This window comes from Apodemus sylvaticus, chromosome 2, assembly GCF_947179515.1.
Source record: "Apodemus sylvaticus chromosome 2, mApoSyl1.1, whole genome shotgun sequence".
Lineage (NCBI taxonomy): Eukaryota > Metazoa > Chordata > Mammalia > Rodentia > Muridae > Apodemus > Apodemus sylvaticus.
In genome coordinates this window covers 130,452,088-130,470,158 of record NC_067473.1, presented here as the reverse complement: position 1 = coordinate 130,470,158, position 18,071 = coordinate 130,452,088, and the positions used below count along the sequence as shown (strand labels likewise).

General features: G+C 44.3%; 1 protein-coding gene across 2 annotated transcripts in view; it reads left to right on the top strand.

Moving 5' to 3' along the window:
* Window positions 1–18,071, top strand: part of Foxp1 (forkhead box P1) — a 448,446-nt gene that overhangs the window by 68,992 nt on the left and 361,383 nt on the right. Inside the window, exon 1 of one of the 2 annotated variants that reach the window (XM_052174416.1) lies at window positions 2,368–2,470. The exons of the other annotated variant lie outside the window; for it this stretch is intronic. The gene's annotated coding sequence lies outside the window, so the exon portion shown is untranslated. Of the gene's footprint in view, window positions 1–2,367; window positions 2,471–18,071 lie in introns of those variants that run through there. 2 annotated transcript variants of the gene reach the window in all.

Sequence of the window (18,071 nt, the reverse complement as noted above, 5' to 3'; positions counted from 1 at the left end):
GTGGACACAGGGCATGTGCTGGTATTAGATTGGCTTAGACTCAGGCTTTATTTTTCTAAGTTGGTAGCTGAGCTTCTCTTAATAGACCAGACAGATCATTTAACAGTCTAGAGTCCCAACTATCCCATCTGGAAAGTGGGTACAAGTCTGGTAGTTAGTAGAGAATCACCAAGATGATTCAGGAAAAGAGTTCAGTATAGATTTTGGTCTTTAGTGGAGTCCATCACTGTGCCTAGCACTTCCCGTGGGAATGTTGGAACCTGCCATGCTCTGGCTGGGTTGTGGGAAGCTGTGTGCCTGATAGAACATGCACGTGCCACAGACCAGTACTTGTTGCTTGGTTTCCTGGGAGGTGGCCTGATGCCTGTATTCAGGGACCTCTGCAGCCACAAACCCCTGCCTGTGTGTGACTCCACAGGCAGAACAGAGAGCTTCATATCGTGTGGGTGACACATCTTAAAGATGAGCTGCTCTTTCCTTCCAAGCTGAGGTTACACCATTGCCTGTGGCTCGTTATTCTTGGTCACATTGATTTCTTTTCTTGTGTGCCTCAGTTTCCATATGTGAGGTGAGGGTAGAGGTACTAATGGCTGTTGTTTCTATACTGAGGTGGTTCCTGCCCAGTGCTCTGTGCCCAAGGCCTGGAACACAGCTGTCAATTAGAAAGGCCAGCAATGGCTTCTGGGAGAGATGTTATCTTTAGCGTTCTTATTTTTTCAGCTTCGAGTTTTGCTTATTCTTTATTCCCCCATTTCCCTCTCTCTCCCTCTCTCTCCCTCTTCCTCCCCCTCCTCTCTCTCCCTCTTTCTATGGGCAGTGTGTATATGTGCTGTGTAGCTCAGGCTGGCTTTATATTGAACCTCCTCCAGCCTCAGCCTCTCACAGGGCTGGAATCACAAACATGCACACCAGACCTCCCTTAAAGGTGACAAGGATGGACGGTCGAGAGACTTGATTCCTGGTGGGTTTTGCATGTTCGTTCATGTTTTGTGCATTAAATGAACTGTAAAATAGAAAGCAAGAAAAAATGGGCTGAAGAAATGCTTGTAGGGTAAGAACACTTGATTCCTGCAACCATGAGGACAGAGCTGAGTTCCGATCTCTGAAGTCATGTAACATGCTAGTCATGGACCCACGCCTGCTCCTCTAGTTCTGGGGCTCACTAGTCAGTGAGTTCTGCCCCTAACATGACATGATCCAGTTCAGTGACTCTGTTTTAAGGGGATACGGCAGAGAATCAAAGAGTAGGGTACCCATTGCCCGTCTCTTGCCTCCACGTGTGTACATGGGAGAGTTGTGTCTCTGTCCCCTAGCTCACCCACATACAAATGTGCCACAAACACATAGACATCACAACATAGAAGTGAGGGTAATTTGTTTTCTGTATGCTGACTGTTGGATATATGTACCTTGTCTCAGATTGTATAGGGTCCTCATGTCAAACACAGCAGCAGCACATCACTGGAGCCCAAGCCATTTCTCCAGGACCTTGGAAAAGGGGTGTGCATGGCGCTGAATCCCACCTTTGGCCATCTCCCTGGGGATCCATCTCCCCAGCATTAGTCAGAGCTGGTTTGATCTGCCTGGCAGCAGAAGGCATCTTGTAGTAGTAGAAACCCTTCTATGCTGTTAAATGCACAATTGACCTGTCAGCCCAAGTCTTCATGTTCTTATCTTTTGATGGAAAACTTAACATTTGCATAGCTGGAAAGAGTTAGCTATAAATATCCATCACTGTTAGCACCTATTACATGATTTGAGAGGATGATAAGTTGCTGTATTATTCCCTATGCCTGTGGTTGCCACGTGCTCTTCAATGTGGGTTTGTTACATAAAAGCCAAGGGGTAGAGAACCCTTCCCCACATCTCATGATGTCTGCTGGTAGAAGGCGAGTATGTATTTTCTCATGCTCGTTGTCAGGAGGAACCTTGGATCAGCTAGGATATATAAAGAAAACGAGGTTGTGTTTGTTAATTTCTAGTTAATACCTTCTCAACATATAAAGTAAAAGAGCACCATTAACCCACATGGGGCTGGGAAATGGCTCAGCTGACAGAGTGCTTTCTGATCAAGAATGAAGAACTGAATTGCGATTTCCAGCACTCAGGTAGAACATAATCCCAGCAGCGGGGAGACAGAAACAGGAGACTCTGTATTCTGACCAGACAGTCTACCCGAATCAGCAGGTTCCACATTCAGTGAGAGACCCTGCCTCCAAAAATAAGGTAGAGAGAAACTGAGGAAGTCTGCTTCAGGCCTTTGCATGTGTTTACCCACAGTGTGCCCACAGATGCACGAATGTGTTGGCCCCCCATCTCTTCCTGTTTCTTTTTCATATCCCCTAACCTCACACCTGTGTGTCTGTCACATAAAACAAAAGCAAAACAAATGGAAATACAGTGTGGTGGAAGGCCTGTCATCCTTTTGAGGAAAGAAAAGGAGAACATCCAGTAAGTGTCACTCAGGAAGGTAAGTACACAGAGCGGGGAAAACTTTGATTTGGCTGTGAACCGGCTTCAGTGCTAACACCCTGCTTTTGAGCTCTCTAAAAATATCTAACACCCTTGCTTTCAGATATCATTTGAGAATGTAAAAATAATAATTCACAGAAGGCGAACTGGATTATACACTGGGAATTGGGGTGAGTTTTGTTTGCACAGGAAGAGGGCCAGCCTGGACTCACCTCCTCTGCCCTCTCCAAGGCCCCAGGAGTGTCAGTTAGCAAGACAGCCCGAGGGCACTGACAAGTGTTTGCTTAAGTGTTTCCTAGTTTGTCTGCCCTGTGTGAGGACAGCCTGGTACTAGGTGCTAGGTGTCTCTGGCTGAGAGTTGCTGGGGCCAGAGTTCTTGACACCAGCTTGTAGAGCCAACCGACCTTCTGCCTGGTTCATCTGGTGCAGAAAGTTGAGACCTCATCCTTGTCCTTTGTTCCCCAGTAGCTGATTATGTCACAACATCTCTTCTCCAGCACAGGCCTGCTTCCTGAATGTGGCCGTTGCTTTCGCTTGGGAACTCTCCTCACAGAAATCATGCTGGGTGCCTTGAGGTTTATATAGGTGGAGGGGACTGGAAAGTCTGGTCCTATCACTGTCAACCTATCCCCTGACAACGTAGTTCATGTTTCTCCTTTACAGTGTATTGAAAGATGGATGCTGAATTCCTTCGCCTTCTCCCCCTCCCCCATCTCTGTCGCTATTACTGTTGCTACCTCCTTCTTCATTTACCTCTCTGTTTAAGGGGATAGAGCCCTTGAGTTTTTCTAACCTGAAGAAAAACCTAATCGTCAGTTAAAAGAAACACTCCACCTTTTGAGGCCTGCTCCGTTGACGCTCTTTCTGAGACTTAGCTGTGTGCCAGACATGACTCTAAGAATTTGACATTTGTTCACTTGCAACAGACCCCTGGCTTCTAAATGTCCACTTTAAAGATGAGGAGACCAAGGCCCAGTGAAGTGGGATTTCCTGCCTAGAATTCTCTGCCCATGGGGCAGTTGCAGGGATTTGAACCTCGGCCCTGTTTCCTGTGGTCACTGGTTTGTAACCTCTGCTCATCTGGTCTTGCATACATCCCTCTTTTCTCATAGCACTGATTTTCAGGTGTTCTGTTTTAGCTTGAGCACAGGGCCACATCTTGAGCCTGTGACCCTGAGTGCTTCATCTGTCTAAGTCTTTCAGATTTTCGTTTGTTGCTAATACAAGACCTTTGGGGACTGAAAATATGTCCTGGTATAATTAGGAACAAGCACATCCTTTTGTCTCTAGTGGATATGCGAGTTACAACATCCCCCCCCCCCCCCCCGCCATCTTTTGAGTTGCTTTGCCACAGTATTCTAATTAACCTTATATCTGTAACCCTCATTTTATGTCAGGTTAGCCTCTGACCAGCCAACGATTGATTTGTTCCACTCAGTCACCTGTGTGAAAAAGTAGGGTTAGCCAGAGTCCCCTGCCCAGAGCACTGGTCCTCTACCTAGGACCTTTTTTGTATCAAGCTGGGACAGCAAATCCTCCTTACACATGAAAAGCACTCAACTTAGAGTTACCTTTAGAAAGCCTATAGTTACATGATTAGTAGAATTGTAGATTCACTAGTGTGTCCTGGATAGTATTAGTAATATAGGATGCTGGAAGATGCATAAAGCCAATAGCCAGGGACCACAGATGAGCTGTTCTCACTGAACTGTTTTTTTTTTTAACTCTCTATTTTTCCATGTTGTCTCAGAGCAACATGTATGTGTGTGGTATGAATGCATGTGCATATGTATGTGTACATACATGTACATGAGATTGAGGAGTGCCTGTCTTGTGGTTGTCCATCCCATTCACTGATACAGGGTCTTCAGTTGAATCCCCACAAGTCACTGATGTAGTCCATCTGGCTAGAAAGACAATGTCTTTGCCTTCCAAGCATTGGATTGGCCAGGGCTTAGGGGTGGGGTGGCAGGCATTTACATGGATTCTGGATTGGACAACAAACACTTCAACTACTAGCAACATCCGATGCATGGCACTTCTAACGCATCTCAGCCTTCAAAGCCTAAGCCTCTCAGTTGTCAATCACTTTGTCTGTGGCTGGCCAGCTTAGGCACAGGCATTGAAAAGGCTTGTAATTTAAAAAAGTCAGCCCTTAGCATGAGCTTCAAGAGCATTTGGGTCAAGGGGCTCAGGGGGTACTAGGTCTCCGTCCCAGTCTTGTGGCCGTGATCAGTTCCATGTTACCTTCCTTCCAGGGTGCCCCTTGGTGACATCATGGCACCCTTCCTAAATCAGCTTTGAGATAAACTCCAGCAGAATAAATCTATCTTTGTACATTTTCTTAACCTTTATTTATTTGTGTATGCATGAGTACATGAGTGTATTTGTATGAGGACTCATGTCATGGCATGTCTGTGGAGGTCAGAGGACAACATAGCCACCTCTACCTCTCCAGAAATTGAACTTGAGTTAAGCTATTCTGCCAGTGCAAGAAGTCTATCCTAAGGCCTCTTTGCGAGGCAATTTAGCTTTTACTGGTGTTGGGATTTGGGGAAGGGAGACACAGATACATGTGGAGGTCAATGGCCAACCTTGGGTGGCTTAGCTTTCACACCCTCCACTCTTGGAGACATGATCTCTCATTGGAACCTCAACAAGCAGGTTAGGCTAGCTGGAGGCGCAGCTCCTGACATCTGCCTGTCTCTCTGCCTTTACATTCCTTGGGATTTCAAGTGCAAATCAACACACTTTTCCCATGGGTGCTAGGGTCAAACTCAGATCTTCATGCTTGCAAGGCAGGCACTTTACTGATGGCGCACCCCCTGTCTGTGTCCTCAGCTTCCCATGATTGGTCTTTTGTATATGCTGGGCTGTCCCTCTGTAAAGCAGCAGGTGGTGGTTGACCTGTGTAAACTAGTTGGGTAACAGGAGGGATGCTGGTTTAGAAGGCAGGGCAGAATCCCAGAAGGTAGACTGTCTGTGTGTGTCAGGTAGCTTAGCTAACCTGTGATGACCTGTCATCTCTGAGATGTTTCTTGTGACCTTGTCTGCATAGTCTTTGGACATCTCAAGTGACTTTCTTATGTTGAAAATGGGCCATATCAGAAATATAATCACTTCTCTCTATTCCAGAGATTGGAATCCTCTCACTGCTGCCTACCTCCTCCAGACTTCTACCCAGGGTATCCATCTAATATCTGCTATGGGTATAACAGTGCAGGCCATTTGATTTCAAAATTCCGCTGCAAGGTCAGACGACAGGGTCTTGGTGGGCTGTATCTGTGAAGAGGAGGTTGTTTGGAAGCATTGGAAGCTTCGTGAAAGGAAGAGACTTGATAGGGTCTAGGAAGTAAGCTCGAGTCATCCTTCCCAGGAATACCCATGTTGGCAGAGTCTCTAGCATTAAGCTTGTAGCACACTCAGGCTGGCAGTGAATTTCCCAAAAAAGCTGATTTAACATACTTGTTAATATGCATGTCTTTAATAAAAACAATCGGCTTATTTTTATTTTATTTGTGTGTATGGGTGTTTGCCTGCATGTGCGTGTATGTGTGTGTTTGCCTGTGTGTGTGTATATATATATGCATCATATGCATGTCTGTTTCCTGAGGAAGCCAGAGGAGGGTATCAGATCCCCCGAGACTGGAGTTATAGGTGACTATGAGCCACCTGTTGTGGGTGCTGGGAACGGAACTGGCATCCTTTGCAGGAGCAGGAAGCTCTTTAACTACTGGACCATTTCTCTAGTACACACATCTCTTAAGTCTTACTAACCATATACATGATCCAAGTGAGAAGCTGATTTTGAAGGACTGTATGGACATCAGTGGCATGTGTTCTGCTTCATTGGTTTACTAAGAGCATCGGAAGTGAGGAGTATGTCTGCATGGGTACGTTTCGGTGAGTTTAATGGCAGCATTCTTAGTATTACTTCTCTAAGAATTTCAAAGATGAGTGATGTTTATGCAACAAGCATCCTTGAATGAAAACACAATCTTCTGGTCTGAGTTTCCTCATTTGGTACCTGATGAGAACCTTCCCAGGTGTTCAGGGTTATACAAATCAGAACGTTTGATGGTGGTGGTTGTGGTGTTTGCGGTCATGGTTGTTGGTGTCTGTCTATTTTAATGTTTTGAGACATCAAAATATGTTACTCAGGCTGGGCTACAACTCTGAACCCTCTTGCCTCAGACTCTAGAGTGCTAGGATTCCAGATGTGCACTGCCACACCACACCCAGAGTAGAATATCAACACACCTTTAGCCACAGAGAAAGCCTGGGTGTTTACTACTCATTTCTGTTATAGGGCATCAATGATTTTAAACTGGTTGTCACAGGCTTAAAAAGTAATTCAGTATATGTCTGTTTAACTATTGATTTAAACCATCTTTTCCCACTTGCCCCAGATAGAGTTTGTTTTTGTTTGCACATGTACCTTGCGTTATAAAAATTGAACCTATTAAAGATGGTGGTATTTAAAGACCTCTTAACTCTACGCTTTTATAGCTTCCCTGAATTAATAATTTTATGTCCCCCATTTTTCTCCTTGGCCCAGGATCCATTCCTCTATTTGGATCTGTGAAAAATGACTTGATTAATTAGGCAGTCTGTTAATTCTGATTACTGAGTTATAACAGATCAGTGTCCAAGCATCACTGTGTAATTCAGATTAAAAATCTCTTCATATTATCAAAACAAAATTTAAATGAACAGATAAGCACATTGAAATGTGTTATATTAAAACAATGCATCTCCCAAGGGAAACAAAATTTAAGTATAAAAATTTACTTCTTCCTCCCACATTATCATTACTTTTTTTATTGTGACACCTGTCAGATTGTCTTTCACCAGGAGCATCCTTAAAAGGATGAGATTTTCGTCTTAGGTCTGGAAATTATAGCCAAAGGAGGTGGAGTGTGAGCCAAGCATGATGGATGCATTGCGTTTTCGCTTCGGAGTAATCTAGTGCCGTTGCTCACACTTATATGCTCGTTCTGACCACGCTGGCCTCTGATATTGCAGTCACTTGTGGACGTGAACTTCGGCGGTATGTGGGGGAGGAGGAAGTTTCAATAAACCTGGCTCTCTTTCACAGCTGAAGGCATTGATGGTTATTAAAGACCACTGGGCCCTGCTGTTCCTTCTCCTCCTTTGCTAATGGCTTGTTGCTAAGAACAATCAGGCATCACTCAGATGCTTTTGTCCCCTTCTGCCTCCTTTGGGTCCTTTCCCCTACATAACAGTGCCTTAGAAAATGAGCAGATAAGGCTGTTAAGAAGGTTCCTCACTGGGTAAGAGCATCTGCTACCAAGCATGAGGACCTGAGTTCAAATCTCCAGTAAAGCCATGTGAAAATGTTGGGCATGGGCGCATGCACCTTTGACACTGGAACTGAGGTGAGGTGGTTGACAGAATACCTGGAGGCTGGACTAACTAGCTTTAGCAAAAGAAAGATGAATTAATTGAAAGACTGTATCTCAAGGGGATGGGGCAGGGGTGTTGGCGATCATGGATATTAGAGATCAGGACTCTGCATGTGCTCTCCTGCTACACATGTATGTACACATGCCCTCCACACATATGCACACACACTCTTAAGTTTAAGAAACTAAGCATATAAGTCAACACAAGAATACGTTTCCTTGTCCTGTGAATCCAGCAGTTTGTGTTTTGTGATTGTCAGCTTCCAGTAACATCTACAGTGAACATCACTGTTGGTCCCTGCCCCGCCTCTGTGTGTGCCCCGACCCTTGTGCACTCGGGCACACAAGCAACACATGATTTGTTTACGTGTACTTATATCACTTGGCATCTCAGAAGTATGCAGACTGGTGGCTGGTAGTTTGAATTCCAGCATACTCCCTGTCCCAGCTTCCCCAGCCACATCTGGAGCTGCACATCTGGATTAAGTGGAGATGATGAATTTATTATGTATCCATTCATGAGTTTACTAAGCTCTCGCTTTTTATGAATGACTTTATTCAGTTTTTATGGAAAATGGAGAAGTGGATAGTGAAAATGTTCTGTCTGTATGTAACAGTTTGAGAGAGAATTTGGGAGGAGGGAGAGAGAAAAGTCGGTATATGGAGTCAGAGGTCAGCCTGAGGTGTTTCTTCAAAGATCATCCACCTTGTTTTGTTTGTTTGTTTTTGGTTTGGTTTTTATTTTGAGACAGAGTCTCTCAGGAGCCTGTATCTTGTCAATTACTCTTGGTAGGCTGGCCCGTGGGCTCCAGGACTGTCTTTTTCCATCTCACTGGCACTGGGATTCCAAGTGTATACACCATGTCCAGCTTTTGTGTGGGTTTAAACGTGGGTCCTGAGGTCATCCCCAGGCCTCATATTTGCACAGCAGCCACAACTAAGCCATCTCCCCAGCTGAATAGACATTCTTCTTCTTTGTGTTTACTGAACTTAGTGTGCTGCCGATTGCTCTCACTATCATACTACCACAGCCAGAGGCAGCAAACCTCAGCTTCTGGGTATCCTCCTGTAGTAGCATCCAGCACTACCTTTCCTTGATCTAGAAGACTGTATTGAAGGCAGTTACAGAAGGGTGTTTAACTCAGATTGGCATTTAGGGGTTCCAGGAATCAGCGTGGTTTTCTTTAGGAGGAGCCTTTGATGTTAGGCAGAGGCGGCTCTCATGTTGGAGGCTGGTTACTGTTCAGGGGTGAAGTCAGGCTCAGGCTCCCCTTTGGCAGCCCGAGTGACAGCATGGAACTCGAGTTTCCTGCTAGCTTCTCTCTCTTCTAAAGAAGGAACCAAATAAGGGATTTTTTTTTTTTAAGAAGCCAAAACCATTCTTGATTATTTCAGTCTCTAGTCATTTTTGAAGAGACATTTTGACACAGAGATCTTATCTGGGGTATTTATAGGTCACATTTCCAATCAGAACTTCAATTTGTATTATTTATTTTAACTAATTTTATTTTTTGTTTCTCTTACATTCAGATCCTGGGCCTCATACATTTCAGACTCTCTATTAATTATCCATATCACCATATGCTTGATTTTGTTCTTGTCTGCTTTGCATTTCATTCCCTGAGTTAGAGTCTCCTGTGAGTAGCCCTGGTTAGCTCTGAGCCTTTAATCCTCCTGTGTTCGCCAACAGTGTGCTTGGATCACAGGCGTGAACCACCACACTCTTCTGAATCCTTATTTTAATTTTTAGTTGTATGCGTATATGTATGTGTGTGTGTGTGCATGGAAGTGTGTGCTCACATGTATACAGTTGTGAATACATGTACATTCATGTGTGTGAACGTGTGTTTGCAGGTATGTATACCTGTGTATTCATGTGGAGTTCAGATATTCACATAGGTTGTCGTCCTCCACCGTTCTTCATTTTATTTTTTTTTAATTAATGAAAAAAAACCCTATGTGTCTGTGTGTTTGTGTATGTGTGAGTGCACAGGGCCATGGCATGCATGTAAAGGTCCTCTCACTGTCTATGAGATAGGTCTCTCCTGTTTACTGCTGCGTATGCCTGGCTCACTGGCCCATGAGCTTCAGCCATTCTCCAGTCCTGCCTCCTGTGTATCTGCAGTGGCACATGGAGATTACAGGTGTGTGTGCTGGCCAGGTTGCTTTTATGTTGGTCCTAAGGATCTGGACTTAGTCAGTCTTGGGTGTCAAACCATCCCAGTGGGCCATCTCCTGCCCCACCTTATTTTTGCCACAGGGTCTTTTACTAAACCTATAGCTTGCTGATCGAGCTATGTGTACATATGGCTGACTAATGAGCCCCAAGGATCCCCTTACAGATATGTGTTGCACACTAAGAGGTTTACAAGGGGATCTCAACTCAGGTCCTCAGACTTTCAGGACAAATATTTTACCATCTCCACAGTCCTAATTTAGCATTTTCATACGTAACATTGGTTTTCCACATCAAAATTTTAATAATAGGACAAGAGAACCACCTAGAAATAACTGCCTAAAAGATGGGGTAAGAAGTCAGCTTGGATTTTAAGAATCCTTGGACACAGACCCCCCCCCCCCCACCCCAGTGTCTGAGTCCTTAAGAAGTCTCAAAGACAGCGTGAAGAGACTCTCTGGATTAAGTGCCTTCTTAATGAGTAGGACAGTGGAGAGAAGCAGGCAGGCCCCTGGCAGGACTGGATACTCTTACTGTGTGGCTTTATTAATTGGATTTATTTCTTTAAAATGACCCATGGATGAAAACAACCACCTCTTCTGTGGTCATGGTGAGCAGATGTTTACCGTAATTCTCTGCTCAGTGGGGGTGGGGGGGAAGGCCCCTTCGACGCAACACAAATGGCCACGTCGGCCTGGCTCGGTCAGAACCTTGGCATTTGGGACTTACTTTATATATCACAGCTCCAGTTCCACACGCTTCCAAGTGTGAGGCTTAGCTCACCAGCCTCCCCATCTGCAGAGAGGCCTGCTCACAGAGGTCTATTATGCGAGGCCTTCATTCTCACACTGTTCTTGGCCTTGGCCCTTCCTCATTGAAACCAATATCCCATCTGCAGAACTCTGTTTTTTCCTGTCTCTTCCTGCGGACTCCCCTCCCGTCCTGGCCACCCCATGCCAGCTTTTGCCTGGATTTGTGACGATGCTTCAGGGCGATTTCAGTCACAGAAGTCAGCTCCTGGTTTGCCTTCTTGATGAGAGTCTGATTTCTTCTGGCACTCTGAAGTAAAAGGCATCTCCTTTCTTCACAGTTTGCATTTGCAGGCCTTTCTTTTTACACGTGGGTTTCCTCGGTTGCCTCACTTCTGCATTCTGCCAGTTCCGGTCTTTTCTTCTGAGCACTAAGTGATTGTGAACTGGTGGAGTCTCTGCCCACACCTGCCCCCTCATAGCTCTGCACACGGTGCCTCCTCCACATGGCCCTGGCTTTCTCTGTGGAAGACTGCTGCATGCTTGCGGGCAAGGCAGACAGGAAACAACAAGAGCAGAATTTTGCTTTTCTTGGGAAACTCCTCCCTTGGATTGGGGGACTCTGGGTGGCTCTTCTTGTTTTGTTTCTAATGCCAAAATAAGCAGGGCTCTTGAATAAACACCGGCCTAGGGAAAAATAAGTAATTTTAACATTAAGGGGAACATATGTTCATGTTGAGAGAAAACAACTGGACAGGAGCTGGTGGCTCAGTAAGGCCCGTGGTATCTCCCTTTTCATGCAGACCAAGTTTTGATTTATTTAATAAATAACTTGTGTCCCCCATCATCAAGTCTCTTCTTTGATTCTCTTGTGAGTCTTGAGTTTAGGAAATCAAGATATACTAGAAATTAATTCATGTATGCCGTATATTATGGAGTTTGAATTTGTCCAGTTTTTCTGCGGGATAAGTTGTATCTACATTACTTTTCTCATCTCTGTGACAAAATAACTGATAGAAATGGCTTAAGGAACAAGAGGCATTCATTGGCTAACAGCCAAACATGCAGGGAAGGCGTGGCACCCAGATACCCTGGTACGTGGTGATGGCAGCTTGTGGTAGTTGGTCATGCAGCACCAGATGGCAATCAGGGAGCCGGGACGGAAGCAGGGCAGATATCCCCCAGTGGCCGACCCCACTCTTCAGCACCACAATGTTTAAACTCACCAACCCAGTGTTAGCAATGAGGACTGGGCTGAGCGTTTAAAGTCCTGAGTCAGGGGGTGTGTTCTCCATCTGAGCCACTTGGTTTAAGGTGAGCATTAGCTGGAAATCGGGATTGTGGTTGTCCAAATAGGATCCTTATTGCATCTGACTTTAAGAGGGTGGGATCAAGGATGTGCTGTCTGTTCTTGATGTTTGCCTGATTAGTGGACATGTTATTTGTCTTTTCCTCTGACCAGAAAATACCTGTTGTGTGAAACCGAATAGACACTTGAGTGTCTCAGATGGTTTGTGGGTGGTAGGTCTTGAAAACTCTGCTAATTTGCAAAATGTGAGATAAAATGTAGGGTAAGTAATAGAGAACAGAGGTTCTTTAACGGTTACCATTAATCCCATTATATTCAGAACACAGGAGAAACTTACCAGAGACCACCTTCCTCTTTGTAAGTGAAATGCCTGCATCTTTAAAATGTAGTTGTTGTGAAAGGAAAAGTTGTGGCGCATTCTGGGTATGGGATCATGTCTACAGTGTCAAAGCTAGAGGCTTTAAGGGACTTGCAAGCTCAGGTGGCTTTGTTGTGTCTGCGTTCATAGGTGCAGTTCTGTAGTTTTGTTTGTAGCTCTGTCTGCCCTTGAACTCAGGTACTTCAGGCTCTGCCTCCCAAAGGCTGGGCTCACAGAGCTGGCTAAGTTGCCCACCGCTTGTATATCTGCATGTGCAGAAGATATATCAGGATGAGCACCTGAAAGTCATGAAAAACCTCAGCTCCTTAATTTACTTTCTTTACCTTCTTTTTTTGTTTTAAGATTATTTATTTCATGTATGTGAGTACACTGTCGTTGTCAGACACACCAGAAGAGGGCATCAATTCCCATTACAGTTGGTTGTAAGCCACCATGTGGTTGCTGGGAATTGAACTCAGGACCTCTGGAAGAGCAGTCAGTGCTCGTAACCACTGAGCAATCTTTCCAGCCCCTTTCTTTACCTTCTTTACTTTGAGTTTTGATCCAAGTTGATTTAGAAACTGGTAGGGTGGGTCCCAGCATATATTTAGTCTGTCCAACTAAAAATAAATATATAAACCTAGGGTTTAAATACTCGTGAGTAGGGAAAAAAGATGAACTCTAACAGCACCTAGCTACACTCCCCCAAAGGTGTCATCTGCAGCTGACAACACTGTTCAGGAGTCGGTCTGTGCACAGATGCAGGTGGGGGTGGGGTGGTTGCACCTTTTCAGTCCTTACAGTATGCTGTGCTGTGATTTTTTTCACCCCATGGAGTTATTCAGACTCTTGGTGGCTGTAGATCGAATCCCTGTGTTGGAGCAAAGTAGGCAGGGCCGCAGGGATGGTGTCATGGCCACACTGAGAGATCCTCAGGAATATCATTTAGTGATCATCCTGTGCCTGTTTATCAAATCCTTAGGCTCTGATGGATCATCGGTAAGTAGCATTATAACAGCGTAGTCTTAAATGCTTCGGAGAGAAGGCAGCCAGGGATCCTTGACCTCTCGGTGTCTGTGAGCACACTGAGGCTGGGGGAAGTTAGCTGTATTCAACTGCCTGAGGCTTGCGGAAACAGTGAGTGAAACTGAGCAAGGACTGTCTGTCATCATGCACTTAAAGGCTGTGCATCAGGACCGGTCTCCAGGTTCCAGTGTTATGTACAGCTGTGTGCTATGGCTGTCTTGGGGGAAGCAGGGTCAGGAAAATGATACTTACTTTTTCTTCTTCCCTCTTGTCTAGAATTATTTTAGATTTCAGAATATCCAGGGTATGCTTCATGTTCAAACCAAAGCTAGTTTGTTCTTTAAAATTCTTACTTGTTTGTTTCTGCTGTGCAATCTTGATTCCTTAAACAACAAGAATATGGGCAGTGCCTCTTATCTTTCTAGGGTTGGCGGTTTCAATTTCTTGAGCCACCTTGTGTAGACGCCTGCCATCTCAGGAACCAAGGCTCTCCTTTCTCAGCATCTCCTCTCCACCTTTCTTTTCTCCCACAAACAGCTCTGCCCACTCTGATCTTGGTAGAGCTGATGCTGGTTATTATGTGTTTTGGGGGTCATTAATACATGCTTCAGGAGTACATAGGTGTTCAGAAACTTTGGAGGAGTTCTCTAAGGATGGCACTTTTGATACATTCATCTGCATGTTAAGTAGGGGAAAGACCGCAAGCCTCCTAGCAAGGTAACTATTATAAGTTCCAGAAATTACATTTGTAAGTCTAGGAATTTCTATCCAAAGGCACTGAATCCAAGCTGGGAGAGAAATAAATTTAAACTTGTGTCTTCTGCTAACTTGTGATCATAACTTCTTAAAAATCTTCAATAAGAAGTTTACATTCTACCAGAAGTTCCCATGGATGCATAACCCTGAGATAGTCTCACTTCAAATTCGTGTCTTTACTGAGTAAATGTAGTTGCTGGAGATGTTATTGAGTCTTAGGAGTCGTCTTCATGTTAGAGATCAGACTCCAAGACACGTTGGTGGATTTGGTAACTGCCTAACTGCACAGAAGGCTTCAAGGTGTCATCTTTTCCTGTGTCCATGTGAATAGTACCAGTTTCCCTCTGCCTGCAGCTGTCCTCATGACTTGTTTTTTTTTTTTAATATTTTTATTTTCTATATTCTTTGTTTACATTCCAAATGATTTCCCCTTTCCAGGATCCCCCTCCCCTTATGTCCCATAAACCTTCTTCTCTCCATCCCTTCTCTAATCACCTCCCTCCTTTTTCTCTGTCCTTATATTCCCTTCCAATGCTTGTAAGCTCTATGTTTTCTGTTCGGTTAATCTCAAGATATTTTCTAGTTCTCCTTTGAGATTGTCTTTTCAGTGCTTGGTAATCTAGTAGTAAGCTGTTTGATTCTCTTTGTGTTTATGAGTCTATCCAATTTCTTCCCTGATTGTCTTCTACTACAATTGGAGGACTTAATTTCCTACTGTTCTGTTTTTGGTTCAGCACCTCCTGAGGAAAGTCCTCCAGGTAACTGTGTCTTCTTTCATTACGGTGTGTTTCCTGCTGCTGGCTGGCTGGTCTAGTGCTGTTTCTGTCTCCCATCTCCTTAGTCCCCTCATTGTCTTCTCGTAGGATAATTGGAGTGGTGAGTTTCTGGCTGCTATCACAAAGTCACTTCTCTGTTCAAGTCCATCAGTTTTTGTTTCTGGTGGTTCTTTGGAATCTTTGAGCCTTGGTTCTTAAGGATAGACTTTCTTGAGCAGATGGAAATGTAGCATACTATTATGTTGCCTATTCTTAGGTTCATTCCGATTTTGATTTTAGACATGTGGTCAAACCTATCAGTAGAACTCTAGGACTATCATGGGGAGCCCTCTAACACTGGGGCAATACCCTTCCCGGTGTAGGCAAGCAGAAATATAGGACTGGTAGCTTATTTAGCCAGTGTATTATTTTGTTATTGTAGGCAGCTGGTGAGGTCCAATTGAGGCCACATCAACATTATCTTCAGTGGCAGATGGACCAGGTCTTCGATTTACCCAGATCCATCTTTCATCTCGACTGTTCCAGAACTTTGTATAGACCTGGCCTAACTCAATACAAACATATTCCATGGGAAAATATGCTTTTGATGTTTTAGCAAATAAGGGTAAAATGCAATTTTCTCACTATTGAATCTCTGACTCTACAGCCCTCTCTGTGTGTTGGCCACGTGGTAAAGTCCAGGTGCAACTGTCATACAGAAATTGCTTTTCCCCCAAAATACAGAAATGTGAAATAAGCCAATTTGGGCAGAAGTTGTGTGTGCTAGATTTACTTAGTATCTGTCGAACATCTCCCTGCGTTCATTGTATTAAGGACTAATCAGAGTTAGAAGAACTTCATTTCTGCCAATAAGCGTGGGTAGAGTCTACAGACATATCTCAGCTGCTGATGGATTAGTTTTGCTAACATTGCTATAGCCAAATATTTCTTCTTTCTCATTACAGTGGCATTGTATATTTATTTTAGATCTGTGTCAGTGGGAACATAGAATGGAGCTGATGTGAACACAGGCATGCACAGAGATGTTATTTCTCACTGAAAGGATTCTGTTTTGGCAGTCTCGTGGAGCTCTGGCTGGCCTTGAACTCACTATGGAGCTAAGGATTACTTTGAATTCCTTTAACCTACACCTTCTAAGTGCTGGAGTTATAGCCATAAAGTCACAATCCCAGTGGTTTGAAAACTTTTAAGTTACTCATCTTTGATATTATGTATTTATGTATATCTTAATATTGCAAACTACATTTGTCTGTGATCAGTTCATTTTGAATAAAAGGGAATTTTTCAGAAGAGAGTTTATTTATATGATAAAATTGTTTTAGTAACATATGTGAGTGGTCTGTAGAGTTGGCCATTGGTACAAGAAACCAAGCGGTATCATATCTTTGCTTGGATTGTGGACGGATTGTCCTTACTATTTGTGTAGCAAAGTCCTGCCTTCCTACCTGCTTCCCAGCAGCTGTCAGCTAACTGCTGTAGCCCCACACAGCCACCAGGGTTCCTAGTTCACAAATGCAAAGTAAACAGAAAATCTTGCTAATTTGAGCCCAGTGGGAACCTTTACCCTGTAATGAGGGACTAATTTTGAAAGCACAGAGACATCTTACAGAAGGAGAGCCAAATTTTTAAATGATCTGAAAGAACTAATTGAGAATAGTACTTAAGAGTGAGACGCTAACACATGGAAGAATTGCAACTGGAGATTCGGGTCCTCCAGGAATCTGAGTAATTACACTGTCTTAGTTAAGTTCCCGTGGATGCTGATCTGAGCGTGGGAATGATACTGCGCATTAGAGGACAGGTTTGTGGAAGGATTGCCCCTGATAGGTTCAAACGAATTACCCAGTGGTGAAGTGGTTGGAAGGTCTCCAGGGCCTGACCCTTACTCATGTCAGTGAACAAGAAGATGGTTAATCTCAGGCCCCTAGCATTCTTAGGATGCTCCAGTTGTAAATGTAGCCCTGTGCAGACTGGCTCAGTGGGTGCAGTTTTTGTTGTCAGCCTCCTTTGACATCATAATAGATTTCAGTTGCCAAATCTTTCTCCATAGAATAAAATGGAAGAGAGAGCCGTGCAGGATGTCTGGACCAGAGCCAGGCATGAGTAAACATAAATAGGCATTCTGACCTGGAAAGGCTCCCACTGGAGCGGGCGGAATCGATGGGGCTGGCTTTTCTTCTTGCAGACCCCCTGGCACCTCATTCCAGAGGAACACCTTTTGTTCTGACTCCACGCTCAGTCCTGTTGGGTATATGTAGCCTCACTAGGACACACTGGCTTTCTAAACCCAGCTGGCAAGGCCCCCTACCTGTTGCCTTGACTTGGGGCTCCATAGTGGTGCCTTTTCTTTTCCTCTCATCACATTTTGAGCATCAATTTCGTGACTTGAAAAAAATAATGACTTTCAAGATTTTTGGAAGGATATTTCAGGTAGTTAAAGATGTTTTGCTTTTCTTTTTTCTTTTCTAGTTTATTCAGATTTCATTCTTAATAATTATCTACTTTTGTGGCCCCGACTATTCAACTGACAACTGAAGAGAGCTACCAAACACTTGCTTTTTACCCATTTGTACCCCAAGTTTTTTCATTCTTCTCTAAATTACTTCTGCGGCTGGGGGATGGCACAGTGGTCAGAAACACTGGCTGCTCTTCCAGAGGACCTGGGTTCAGTTCCCAGCATCCACACGGTGGTTCACAACATTCTGGATTTGGTTTTTTTTCAAGACAGGGTTTCTCTGTATAGCCCTGGCTGTCCTGGAACTCACTCTGTAGACCAGGCTGGCCTCGAACTCAGAAATCCGCCTGCCTCTGCCTCCCAAGTGCTGGGATTACAGGCATGCGCCGGCTTGTTTACAACATTCTGTAACTTCAGATCCAAGGGATTCAGCATTGTCTTCTGGTGTCTGGGGGGCACCACATGCACATGCTACATAGACATACATGCAAGCAAAACACCCATACGCATAAAATAAGAATAAATAAATCTCTAAATTGCTCCTTTTGTGTGTTTACTGATGCTGTGG